Source organism: Peromyscus californicus, unplaced genomic scaffold, assembly GCF_007827085.1.
Source record: "Peromyscus californicus insignis strain IS unplaced genomic scaffold, ASM782708v3 Scaffold_12__1_contigs__length_115047231, whole genome shotgun sequence".
NCBI lineage: Eukaryota > Metazoa > Chordata > Mammalia > Rodentia > Cricetidae > Peromyscus > Peromyscus californicus.
This window is the reverse complement of record NW_026294413.1, coordinates 63,698,366-63,710,583: the sequence shown is the minus strand read 5'-3', so window position 1 is coordinate 63,710,583 and position 12,218 is coordinate 63,698,366.

Genomic DNA, 12,218 nt, shown 5'->3' with positions numbered 1-12,218 from the left:
GCTTCCTGGAGACTCTATGGTCACTCTGTGCTGGCAGAGGACTGAGTGTCTAATGCTGTGGCTTGCCCTGGGTAATCAGCCCTTCTGAGGCCCTATCTGCTTACTGGACTTTACAGGGCAGTAAGTTCCAGTTACTTCCAAGTGTCTACAGCTCTAGAATATGTGTATGGGAAAGCTTACCCCTGGGGCTGCTGTCACTTAAGGTATAGACTTTGGGAAGGAGAACGGAGATTGATGGGAATGCGAAGTAAATGTCCCCAAGCCATGACCAGGATGATACAAATTACCGTATCACTCATCAACAGAATAATACAGACTGATGCAAGTTCCTTCATCCTCTCTGTGCTCCTTGCTCTTCATCAAACTCACCTGGAGCATGCCATTATAAAGAACGTGTGCATACACAAGTGTGTCAACATAAAAGGAAGCCACCAGTGCTTCTCAAGCCATTTCTCAACGCTTTGGAACTAAAGATAACACATGCTCATGAGCACCAGCTGGTAGTCCACTTTGGAACCTCACTTCTAGAACCCTGGAACCCTGATTCATTTGAATGAGGTGATTAGCCTGGCTCTAGATGAGAGCTGTGAAATGTGCCATGCTTGTCCTATCATGCTTCAAAAAACAAAAGCCTGTAACCTTGTGCCTACACGTGTATTTGGGAATTCTTGTTTCTTGTTGGAGCCCATTCAGGTTTCCTAGTGGCTTTACCCAGCAGGTCTGTATAAAGAGGACGGTTTGACCATGGGTCTGAGTACCAGTTGTCTGGGATGGTCTGCACTTGCTGTGCTGGGGGGAGGTCTTTTGCTTCACCTCTTGGCATTCCTTTAAAAGCCCTTTGGCAGAGACAGTCAGGGCCCGATGGAGTAGGATCCAGGCCCTCCTGAGGCTATGCTGTATTTTCTATCTGTTTCTCTCCCTTCTATACTTCTATCTACTATTTCCTGCTCAAGAGAACCCTAGGGAAAAGTGGGGGTGGGATGCCCCCCCCCAGTTTCCCCAGGATGTGAAGCTCAAGAGGAAAGTGATTAGGACCACAGCTCAACATGGCCCTGAGAATTCTCCCTCGCTGTGTTCATTTATCTCATTTTCTATGACTAAAGTAACTGCTTCCAGGCCTGGGATGTAGCTCAGCTTGCCAGTGCAGGCCTAGCATGCACACGGCCTTGAATTCCATCCCTAGCATCACATAAATTGGTGTGATGGTGTAGACCTGTAAACCCAGCACTTGGGAGGCAAGGGCAGAATGATCAGGTTCAAGGTTGTACTGAGCTACATAGTAAATCTGAAGCCAAAATAGCAACTGCCTCCTCACTTCAGGAACAACACAGCTCATCAAACATTTTCTCAGTCTGTTGCTTTTCATACAAGCTCAGGGCTTGATGTCTATGTACCCAAACAGCAGTCTTCTGGTTTTGTTTTTTAATATTTCTTCTTTAATTTTTAAATATTGGCATTAGAAATGTCACAGAAACATAAAAGCTTTTTAACGCTTTTTTAAAATACGCATTCTTGTTCTGTATCCCAAGTTAGTCTTGAACTCACGATGGGGCTCAGACTGGCCTCAAACTCCCAATCTTGCCTCAGCCTCCCGAGTCCTGTGATTATAGGCATGTACCACCATGCCTACTCATATTATTTCTGAAAGATCAAACTGCATGACTTAAGTTACTTACAATGTAGAGCAAAACAAATTTCACAGACCAGTTTTTGTATTTTCATTGTGTATGTCTTTCTAGGCCAATCTGTATCACCAGAGAAAGCTAATCTTCCATTTTCAGAGGAATTTGGAAGGTGATTGATACATAACACTCCCCTTCCCTGCTCATTTTTGTTTCCCTCAGCCTTTTACTGATCTACTTCCTTCATCATTAAGTCGATCATTTATGAAACTGTCACCCAGAACGTGTGAAATAAAGAATTGTGGTTTCTTGGCCAAGTCGCTACCTGAATTTTGGCCTTGTTTTTCCACAGTAAAAATGCTGTGAGTAGGTCCCTTCAAACTCTGAAAGTCAATGGTTACAAAATAATAAATCCACATTGTATAAAGCATCTAGTGTCAGCCACATAATGGTAGAAGGAGAGAACCAACTCCACAGTGTTGCCCTCTGACCTCCACATCTGTGCCAACGTACACGCACGCCTACATATGCATCATACATATAAATAGAAAATTTAAAAGTAATTATTAACTCAATTAAGATCCTTTTATCTCACTGCCTACTGACATGAATCCAGGTTCATTTCAGAACTAAAGGTTGCAACATTGCAGACCATATAAATCACCCCTGAGCAGCTTAGGGAGAGGGCGGGCTCCTGAGGCACAGCTCTCCTACCCCACCCTTATCACTACCTCAATCTCTGGGGATACAAGAAAGAGCATGACTTTTTCTTCTGCAGCTTTCACATTTGGTATTTCCAGCAGCACACAGTCACTATGCGTCTTCACAGCACACAGTGTGACGAATAACGTGAGGTGTGATGTCAGATCAATTTGTATGGTCAGCACCACAGAGATGTAGTCTTCAGCGACATTGGAAACCTTTTCCTCTGCTTATTTTGAAATGCACAACCAAATATTGCTAATCATGAACGTGGTCTAGAGTACTGGGAAAGAGCCCCCTTATCTACACACCCTGTCCCTGGTAGCCATACTCTCGCCCTGTTCTCCTCCCAGCCTCCCTGGACCAGTTGTCACTAGCGTATCCTCTGGAGATGAGGTCATTATTTGGCATCCTCATGTGACAATCCACATTTGTCCTTTCTGTGTTTCCGTTATTTCACTCAGCACAGTGCCCTCCGGGGCCAGCCACACTGCAGTGAATGGCAAGCTTTCACTAGATGCAAATGTTTAGCCTGCCCTCAGGATGCTCACTGCCCAAGGGCTCCAGTCTCTCAGAGTACCCTAGACTGACAGGGAGGAAAACTGTGGATCCCAAACCTCAGACCTGCCACTTAGAGGAAAGACGGCTGAAGAAGCAGGGACACTGCTATGAGACTCAGCCTAGTGAGGAAGGACCCCAAGGAATCCTGGATGGCAAGGGGAGGCTACTTCCAGGTCTGGTCTTTCAGTGACGGTGGGGGCCTTTGCACATCAGAGCTAACTTTTGGAGCAAGGAAACTTTGAACACCTATGCCGCTTTTAGACAGGTACTACTTTAGCCAGTGTCTGCTACTGAGTCGATGGCAGAAGAGGAAGCGCAGAGCAGGGAAATGTACAGGAAAAGTAGGAAGACCTGCTTACTCTCCGCTGAGTGGCTTATAAGAAGCCACCATTATACATGTTAAAATGTATACTCTGCATCAGAGAGAGACTGGCTGGGCCCATGTGCTGTCACAGTGGGTTCCTACAGTATGCATCTATAAAGCATGAGCCTTTCTCTCTCCAAAGACTGGTTCCTGAATGCCTGCAGAGACCAAGATGCACAGGTACTCAAACCCCCAGTATAAAATTGTGTAGTATTTGCGTAGACCCCATATGCTTCTTCAAGAATAATTTTCAGATACGCCCAACCTATGGCCCATAGGCCGCATGTGTCCCAGGATATTTGTAACGGTGGCCCAACATTTTTGTAGATGGCAATGTCATAGTGCAATGTCAAAAGGTTGGACTCCTTGCATCATTCTAAGTAGCTTGTGATACCCAATACAGTGCAAATGTCATACAAACAATTACAAGATTGCATTGTTTAGGAAATAATGACAAGAAAACAAAGTCTGTGTGTGTTCAGCACAGATACAAACTGTTTTCGTCTATTTTCCATCTGTGGTTAATTGGATCCATTATAGGATGCAGAACCAACAGATGTAGGGACACGGCTTCATTTTCTATCTGCCATTAAACGCTGCTGGAGTACTACTGGTGTATGCACAGTTTCCCACCTACTTGTGTTAAGAGCACATATTCAGACTGAGTGCTGGAAGCTGAGGTGAGCAGGATCCTTCTGGAAGGACAGACAGTCAGCTGTGCTTCTTTACTCTCCTAGCTAGAGACCACCAGGGTAGCCACATGCACAGTTAATCCAGCTTCTGCAAGAGGTGCCAAGAACACTGACAGAACTGTGTGGGCCTGGCCTGGGGTGGGTGGAGATTTTAACCACACGGGGAGTCCAGCACCTTGGCTTGTGTCCTTGCAGGCAGGAGCCATCTTTAAAACCAGTCATTTTAAAACTGTGTTATTTGGGGCTGGAGAGGTGTCTCAGCAGTTAAGAGCACTTACAGTTCTCGCAGAGGACCTGGGTTCAATTCTCAGCACCCACATGGTTCACAACTATATGCCACTCCAGTTCCAGGGATCCAACGCCCTGTTCTGCCCTCCGGGGCTCCCTAGATGCACATGGTGCACATTCATACACTCAGGCACACACAAATACGTTTTTCTTTTGTGAGGGAAGCTACAAGGGTAGACATGGAGGAACTGGGAAATGAGTGGGATTGGAGGGCATGATGTGAAATTTCCAAAGGATCAATTTTTAAAATTATGTTAAAAAAGAAATATACAGTATTCAAAAGCTAAATCTTGTGTTAAGTCAAACTTTTGAGTCTAAGAGTTCTATGAAATGAGGGGTCTACTGAGTGTGCAGATGCTAGCCAAAGATGAAAGGATTGGTCCCAGGGCAGATTTCCTAAGCTACAGCAGCTTGGCCCATTGCAGCTGGGAAAATGCAGATGAGATCTAATAAAGGGATGGAGTATTTTATGATGAAATTATGGAGAGAAGTATGCATTGTTTAGATGAAGAGGAATGGGGCAGGATGATGCCAGTCGACAAAGCCTGGGAAGAAGTGTGTCCATAGCAGGGCCCCTGCACCTCTTCGGATGGCCCCAAGAGCAGGCACAAGCCCTGCAGCTTTGGGGGCTGGGCCTCAGCACTCAGAAGAGCACCCAGCAGTCTTTGCCTTCTCTTTGTTGGTGGAGCCTGATGCTGTCAGTTACAATCAACGTGTCTCTCTCTTCCCTCCCTCCGGCACCTGGACTGCAGCTTGATTAAGGCCACGGGAATTCTTATCACTTGAGAAAAGGAGAATGGGAAAAACCTCAGAGCACCCTATGCAAGAACTTACTAAACACATAAAGGCATGTGTTTGTACACGCGCACGCGCACACGTGTGCACTCCTCCTCCTTTCTCCTCTCAGCCTCACCAAAGGTCCTGGAAGTGAGATGAGCAGGAACATCTCCATCTTGGCAAATGGGCTCCTCGGTGAGAATTTCTTACATGGACAAAATTTAAAGGTAGTTTGTGACATTGACATTGCAAAGTTAGTTTGCAGTCAGCTCCATGGTGTTCATGGGGCTAAAATTACTTCAGCTCGGTGGTGTCTGTGTAGGTCCACATCTTCCCCTCACTGCTTTCTGATTTTTTTTTCTCTGAATATGAAGAGACAGCAAAGGCAGACACATTTCAGCCAAGGCTAGTTCTGAATAATTTAGCACCCAAAACTGCTGTGGTTGCACACTGGGGGAATGGAGCAGTCTCAGGGCCTTCTGAATGTGATGGCCAGAGAGAAGGGGAGGAACTAGCACTTTATAGTTCTGATCTAGACCAGGCATAAGTGCGAAAGCTCAGAGGCAGGAAACGTTCCCTCTGTGCATCCAACTAGCTGCAACCCACCAGACAGTGGGTGGCCATGGCTGCCGCGGGCTACTTGGACACATCCTGACACAGCACAGAGCAGGTGAACCCCACTTCTGTGGCTTTTGAGCAGATCTTTGTGCCACACATTCGAATATTGGCCAGAATGAATCCAATTATTCTTCCCCGGAAAACAGTGCCAACACTGGTGATTGAACTTTGGAAAAACAAGTCTATTAGATATACTCAGCCCAATTCTCCTCTCATATTATGGAGAACAAAGTGCTCACTTATGAATAAAGACTAGGAACAAGCAGGATTGATGCACACCTGTCATCCCAGCTCTCAGGGGGCAGAGACAAGAGCATGGCTGACTTCCAGATGTCAGAGACTAGAAGACTCCTCATATGCTGCCTTCAGATCAGGACGAACCCCCACATCCTCACTTGCACATTGCGATGGTGTCTCTGGTGGAGGAGCTCTCATTTGCTGGAGGAGTCACCAGGTCTACAGGACCCTGAGCATTCAAGTAAAGGCAGTGCCGCCTCTTCAGGCCTCTACTCACCCCACCCCTGCTCCTCCCTTCTTCTCTCCTCCTTCCGTCTAGCACCCAGGCTTACTCAGCAGACTGCAGGACTCCTGCACACACATCTTCCTTCCCTCCTCCCTTAGAGAGAGGAGAAAAAGCTCAGGGGATGGGGAAGACCCATAAAGACTTAGAAAACTGAAAAAGCACACATCCAGGAAGGCCAAGGGCAGAGAGCTCCACTTAAGGACAGAGTCCCCGGAGAACAGACAAGCGGCCTTGCAGTTCAGCCAGCGGCTCCTGCTGTCAGTGCAGCTGGTCAGGGCATCAAATGCCCATTTGGAAAGCAGAGCTGTGCTCAGAAAAATTACATACTTTTTCATGCTTGTTGGTGATAGTATTCATTTTGTGATTTTTTTTTTTTTTTTTGAGACAAAGTCTCAGGGTCTCACTATGTAACCTTGGAACTCTGTAGACCAGGATAGCCTCAAACTCTTAGTTCTGCCTGCCTCTGCCACCTAAGTGCTGGAACTAAACACATGCCCACCATGCCTGTCTGCCATTGATATTCTGGAGTCTATTTTTCTCTAATTGGTACTTTATTCATACTATATTATGTTGTTTTTCTTTCCATTTTTTTGTTTTGTTTTGAGCTGGGCATGGGATTCCCCACCCCGAGAACAATTATTTGTTAGAGCTTCCTGAATGAATGTTAGCACTTTCAGAGGCTGACTATGGTTACCCCACACAGAACTTACTAAAGAGCATGGCCGTCAGATACCCAAAGCTGATGAACCACTGAGCCAGGGCAAGGCCTGGGTGCTCTGAGATACAGAGACTGTGGTGGCCACTGAGCCACCTGTCCCTCACACTGTGCCCTCACACACTTCCTGGACAAAGCTTGAGGGACCAAGACTTAACAGGCCACCGAGCTCACAGGAGTCAGAAGAGGCTGTCCACGGTGACAGCCACGGGTAGCACAGGTCCCAGGAGATAAAGGATGAGGAAAGCAAGTCTACAGAAGACAAGGTATTTTGTGCTGTCAGACTCTTTCAGGTCATCTTGAGCTCTATGGAATTCATGTTGGAGAACCCCTTCATCTCAGGCCACCCTTTAAAGCAGTGACCCATTTCACCAAGTTATTTTCTGTGTTCTCCCTTTTCAAACTCGAACCCTTCATCCCTTTTGGACAATGGCTCTAGAAGGATAGTAAAGGATTTCTAAGCTCCAAGGCAGGCAGAATTAAGAATGTGATGAGAGAGGACACAGCTGTCCATTTCTACCATGTGTATTCTATAACACTGTTTGGAATGGTCTTCCTCCATCACCTGAGAAACTGTTGGGAAAGCAATATCATTTATGGTTTTGGTCTTTAACTTGTTTTCATGGTAGGGTTTTTAATCCTGATCTTCCTAACAGATCCATGTGCTCAAGTCACACAGGAAAATGCTCCTATACCAAAGTTTCTCTGCTAATGTTTCACTAAGACATTGCATTTTAAAATGTTCAATCAAAACAGTAATGGAGAACCATGGGATGATCTCACCATAGCATTAATGTTTCCTTCCTTCCTCCACTTCTTCCTCCTTCCTCCTGTTCTGTGGTTTTCAAATTTTCCCAATAGGCATGTATTTCTTTTCAGAGCAGGGGTTGAGGGGTGCTGAAATGTCTTATTAATGAATTAGGGGAACAAGACATCTTATTTTTAAATAGAGATGTGTAATCTGGACCCAGATCTCTCTTATCCTTCACATATTCATTAATCCTTCTGCAAAAGGGGGCTGTGCATTTCTCCCAGGATATTTAGAGGGCAAAGGGAGGGACAGGTAAGATATGCCTACCTAACACGTTATGAACTCTGCAGAAGACTACCATAGTGGGCAACTGGGGACACAGAGATGGGGTTAAAGACATTCTGCCTGCTTAGTTATGAAGCCACCAAACTAATGTAGGTTGTTCCAGGGTCTGACAAAATAAGTGCACAAAACTCATTGAAAAGCCACATCTGTCTCTACCACTGGCAATCATAGTCTTGTCTTTCAGAAGGTGAAGTGTTTATGTGGCCTTCTCAGGGATGGAGCCATTTGGATTCCTGAAAAAACATCCCCACTGACCTCCTGCTCTTTGTCTTTCAGACTTAAGACTGAAGGGACACTGGCTAAAAAGGTGGCCACTGCTGTAGACTCAGGACAAGTAGGCAGAGAGCTCTGTATACGTCTGTCTCTGTCATGTGACCACTCAAGTAGGAAGTAACGTTAGTCTGCTGCCATATCCATGAAACACTTCATGATTCCACATTTTCAGCCACTCTGCTGTACCCTTTGGGAGATCTTTTCTCTGAAATTCAAAATTTTCAGGATTATTTCCTGTTCTCTCTACTAGGCCATAGAAAAAAGTGTTTGGACAGGTTATTATGTAGCCCCAACTTCTCTAGAGAACTAAGTTACAAGCATGTGCCATCCAGGTCCTGCTCACAGAAAGGATGTTCTGCTAACCCTCAGAATCATCCCAAAGGCCTCTAGGGAAAAACAGATTTCTATTAAACACCACTGCCCCAAACCAGACCTGCATGACAGCCCCGTGAGTACAGTGCATACTGCCTAACCTGGTGACTGAAATTTCATCCCTGGGACTCAGAGGGTGGGATGAAAGTTGTCCTTTGATCTCCACGAGCATGCCATGGCATGCATGTGTACACACACACACACACACACACACACACACACACACACACACACACATGAAACAAGCAAAAATAAATGTAACTCCCCACACCATATCCCCAATCCAAGGCATTTGCCTAGTTTTCCCATGTGGTGATTCAATGACCTTAACTATCGGAGCTATCCTATAAGAGGTCTGTATTTCCCTCATGGTGCTACTTCCAGCTGTGAGCTGGCCCTAGTCATTCCAGTTTCTCTCCCTCCAAACAGAATAACCACCATCCTGTTCTGAGGGATATAGGCAGGCTTAAGTTACAGGCATACCTATCAAATGGCAAATTATGTCAATAAAAGAGAAACGTGGAAGTCAAGGGCAGAAGACAAGTATGAGTCAGCCTTGTGGGGAAATGAGAGGATGGGTACTTTAAAAGTCTTTGCATCAGAAAACTGGCAGCTTAGAGATCGCTCAGCAAAATGGCTAAAATCCACAGAACAGGCTCTGGGGAGCTGGGGAGAGGACTCAGAGGGCCTGAAAGATGTCTTGCACTGCAAGCTGGAACCACACACGCCACACTCGAGCTATAAATAGATGACAGGCTTTTGTGCTTGTCATCAGTCTCATCCGCTGAGACAACGAATAAATGTATTAAAGAAAGCCTCTGTTGATACCAGATCAGATCACAGTGTGCTCAATCAAATAAGCCTGGCAGCTGTGCCCTCAGAGGCAGCCCCATGTGGTACAAACGGCTCTGACTCAGGCCCTACCCTGGGCTGCCTCGTGTGTGTCACAGGTAATAGTTACATAAGTGCTCAGTCTGTCTACAACTTATGTCTCATGTTTCCGCGCTGCTCACCAGCCTCCTCTGCTCTGTTTAATGTATCTTTCGGATCAGGCTAGCGAAAGCCCGGTGACAATGAAGGCAACTGCAATGGGCCTGATAAGTGACCATCATCTGAAAGCATTAAAGAGAGTTTACAGAAAAGGTACCGGGAGCTGGGGTGAGGGGGGAAAGGAGATGGGAACCATTTTCAAGAAAAAGCAGTGAGCCAAAATGAGACCCATGAGCCATGAGGAAACTTGTAAGATGGGCAAAGATTCTCTAAGGCAGCATTTCCCCAAGAAACCCAATGTGAGCAGAAATGAACTCCCTGGGTAAGCTGGAAACCTCCAAAACAAAAACATACCTTAAGTAAAAATGGCAGTTTCAGCTGGGAAAAGTATTTGTCAGAAAATCTGAAAAGGTTATTTAGAAGAAGTCCAACACAGAACGCGAGAGGACAGAAATAAGGAGTCATCGAAAGGATGGATGCCCAGAGGGCCAAGACAGTAGTGGCCACCAACAGCTGAACCTCTCCACAATGTTCAGCAAACAGTGAAGGACAGACTATTCTATGTGAGCTGCAGAAATTGGAGACAAAAGAACTATAGACCTCAAATAACCTGAATGTAGGAAAATAAATAGCAACTTCCAGGAAAGATATAACTAAGTTCCCAGCCCCAGCCTTTGTGAGGAGACCGGGGAAGACACCAGGGAGATTATAAAGAAAGCAAGGTGTGGTGATTTGAATGAGAATGGCCCCCATAGACTCTTGGAATGTTTGGTCCCCAGTTGGTAGAGCCTCTTGGGAAGGATGAGGAGGTGTGGCCTTGTTGGAGGGAATATGTCACTGGAGGTAGGCTTGGAGGTTTCAAAACACTCACACCATTCCCAATGTGCCTTTTCTGCCTGCTTGTGAGTCAGAATGTGAGCTCTCAGCTCCAGCTCCAGACACCTGTCACCATGCCTTCACTCTGCCATCATGGACTCTCTGAACCCATAAGCCCAATCAGACTCTTTCTTTGTCGTGGTGTCTTATCACAGGAATAAAAAAGCAACTGAGACACGAGGGTTTAAGATTTGCCTAAAATTGAGCCAGCATGCTACTACATGCCTGCAATTCCTGCACTAGGGAGGCTGAGGCAGGATGACTGAGAGTTCAAGGCCAATCTGGGATAGAAGGTAAGACTTGTCTCAGAAATAAATCCAAATAAAAACCCAATAAGGAAGAAGACTTTCCCCAGGGTGACGATGCTGAAAATGACTGTAGATGCCTCAAAGTCTGAACAAGGGGAGGGTTAGCTATGTGCAAGACCTGTCTGGCACCACGGGGAACTAAGACTGGCAATGAGTTAGTTCCCTTTTGGAGAGTTAGTAATGCAATAAAATATAAACTAAAGCTGAATACGAGTGGGTTCAACTTTCCAAAGATAAAAGAGTGCCAGGGACATAGGACCTGTCTCCTTTGCAGCCTTCAAAAAAATAACATGCAGTATCTGATGAATCTTTATACACAATGTCCCCTGGAACCAGGAATCTTCTGTACTAAATCATTCGCTAGGATGGATGCCCAATCCCTCTTCTCAGCTACATAAGCCCCTTCATTATGTGATTGGGGACTTGATTTCTCCTTCCTTTGAATCTTGGCTAATACCATGATTCCATTTGCCAGGACACAATGGAATTGCCACTTAGGAAGACATGAGATGAGGCCTCACACATGGTCACAGTTTCCACTGATACCTTCTTAGGATGCCACCTTTAGCACAAAAGGCTACAGGGACAAAGGGACCAAGTTATCCATCCCAGCAGGGCCCTGTCACCAGCCAACCCAGCAGCTGAATGTGGCTTTGTGAATGAGCTAAGTAAGGCACCTGAAGATCCATTCACTCAGCAATACATACTTAAAAGTCACTGAAATTTTGGTCTTAAGCAAGTAATTTTTGTGGTAATTTGTTGTTGTTGTTGTTGTTGTTGTTAAAAAATAAAGAGCTGGCTAATACACACATATAAATATAATCAATGTGCAGCTATACAAACCTACTGAAGGAAAAAAAAAAACAAAACCCAGAAAATGAGAACCAAAGCATTTACACCAAAGAACTCAGTGCCTGGTACCCACCTCAAGCAACAGGAGGAAACTCGAGCACTTACTCGAATAAGATCCAATGTGCTCTGGCGCTAGCAGCATGGTTTGGCAACAGAACACTTGCAAGCAGGAAGAAGTGAATAAAATCCAATTAAAATGAGGAAATAAAATATAGCAAAAGGTAACATCATCTCAGAAATAAAAGGCAAGTTAATTACTGGTGAGCAAAGGAAGAACAGACTCAAATGGAAATTTTATAATGAGCATTAAATAATAGAAAGAAAACAGCCAAGAACATAAACAAGAAATTAAGAAGAAGAAGAAGAAAATGTTGAAATGGGGACTTGGAGGGATGGCTCAAGCTCTGGCACTGCTCTTCCATCAGAGCTCTGTTTGGGCCCCAGCACCCATGTCTGGAGCCTTAAAACTGCCTGTAACTCCAACCTGACACCCTCTTCTGGCCCCTGTGAGCACTACACTACACACAATTAAAAATAAAATACATCTTAAAAGTTAAAAAAAATGTTGAAACAGAAGATAAAAATGAAG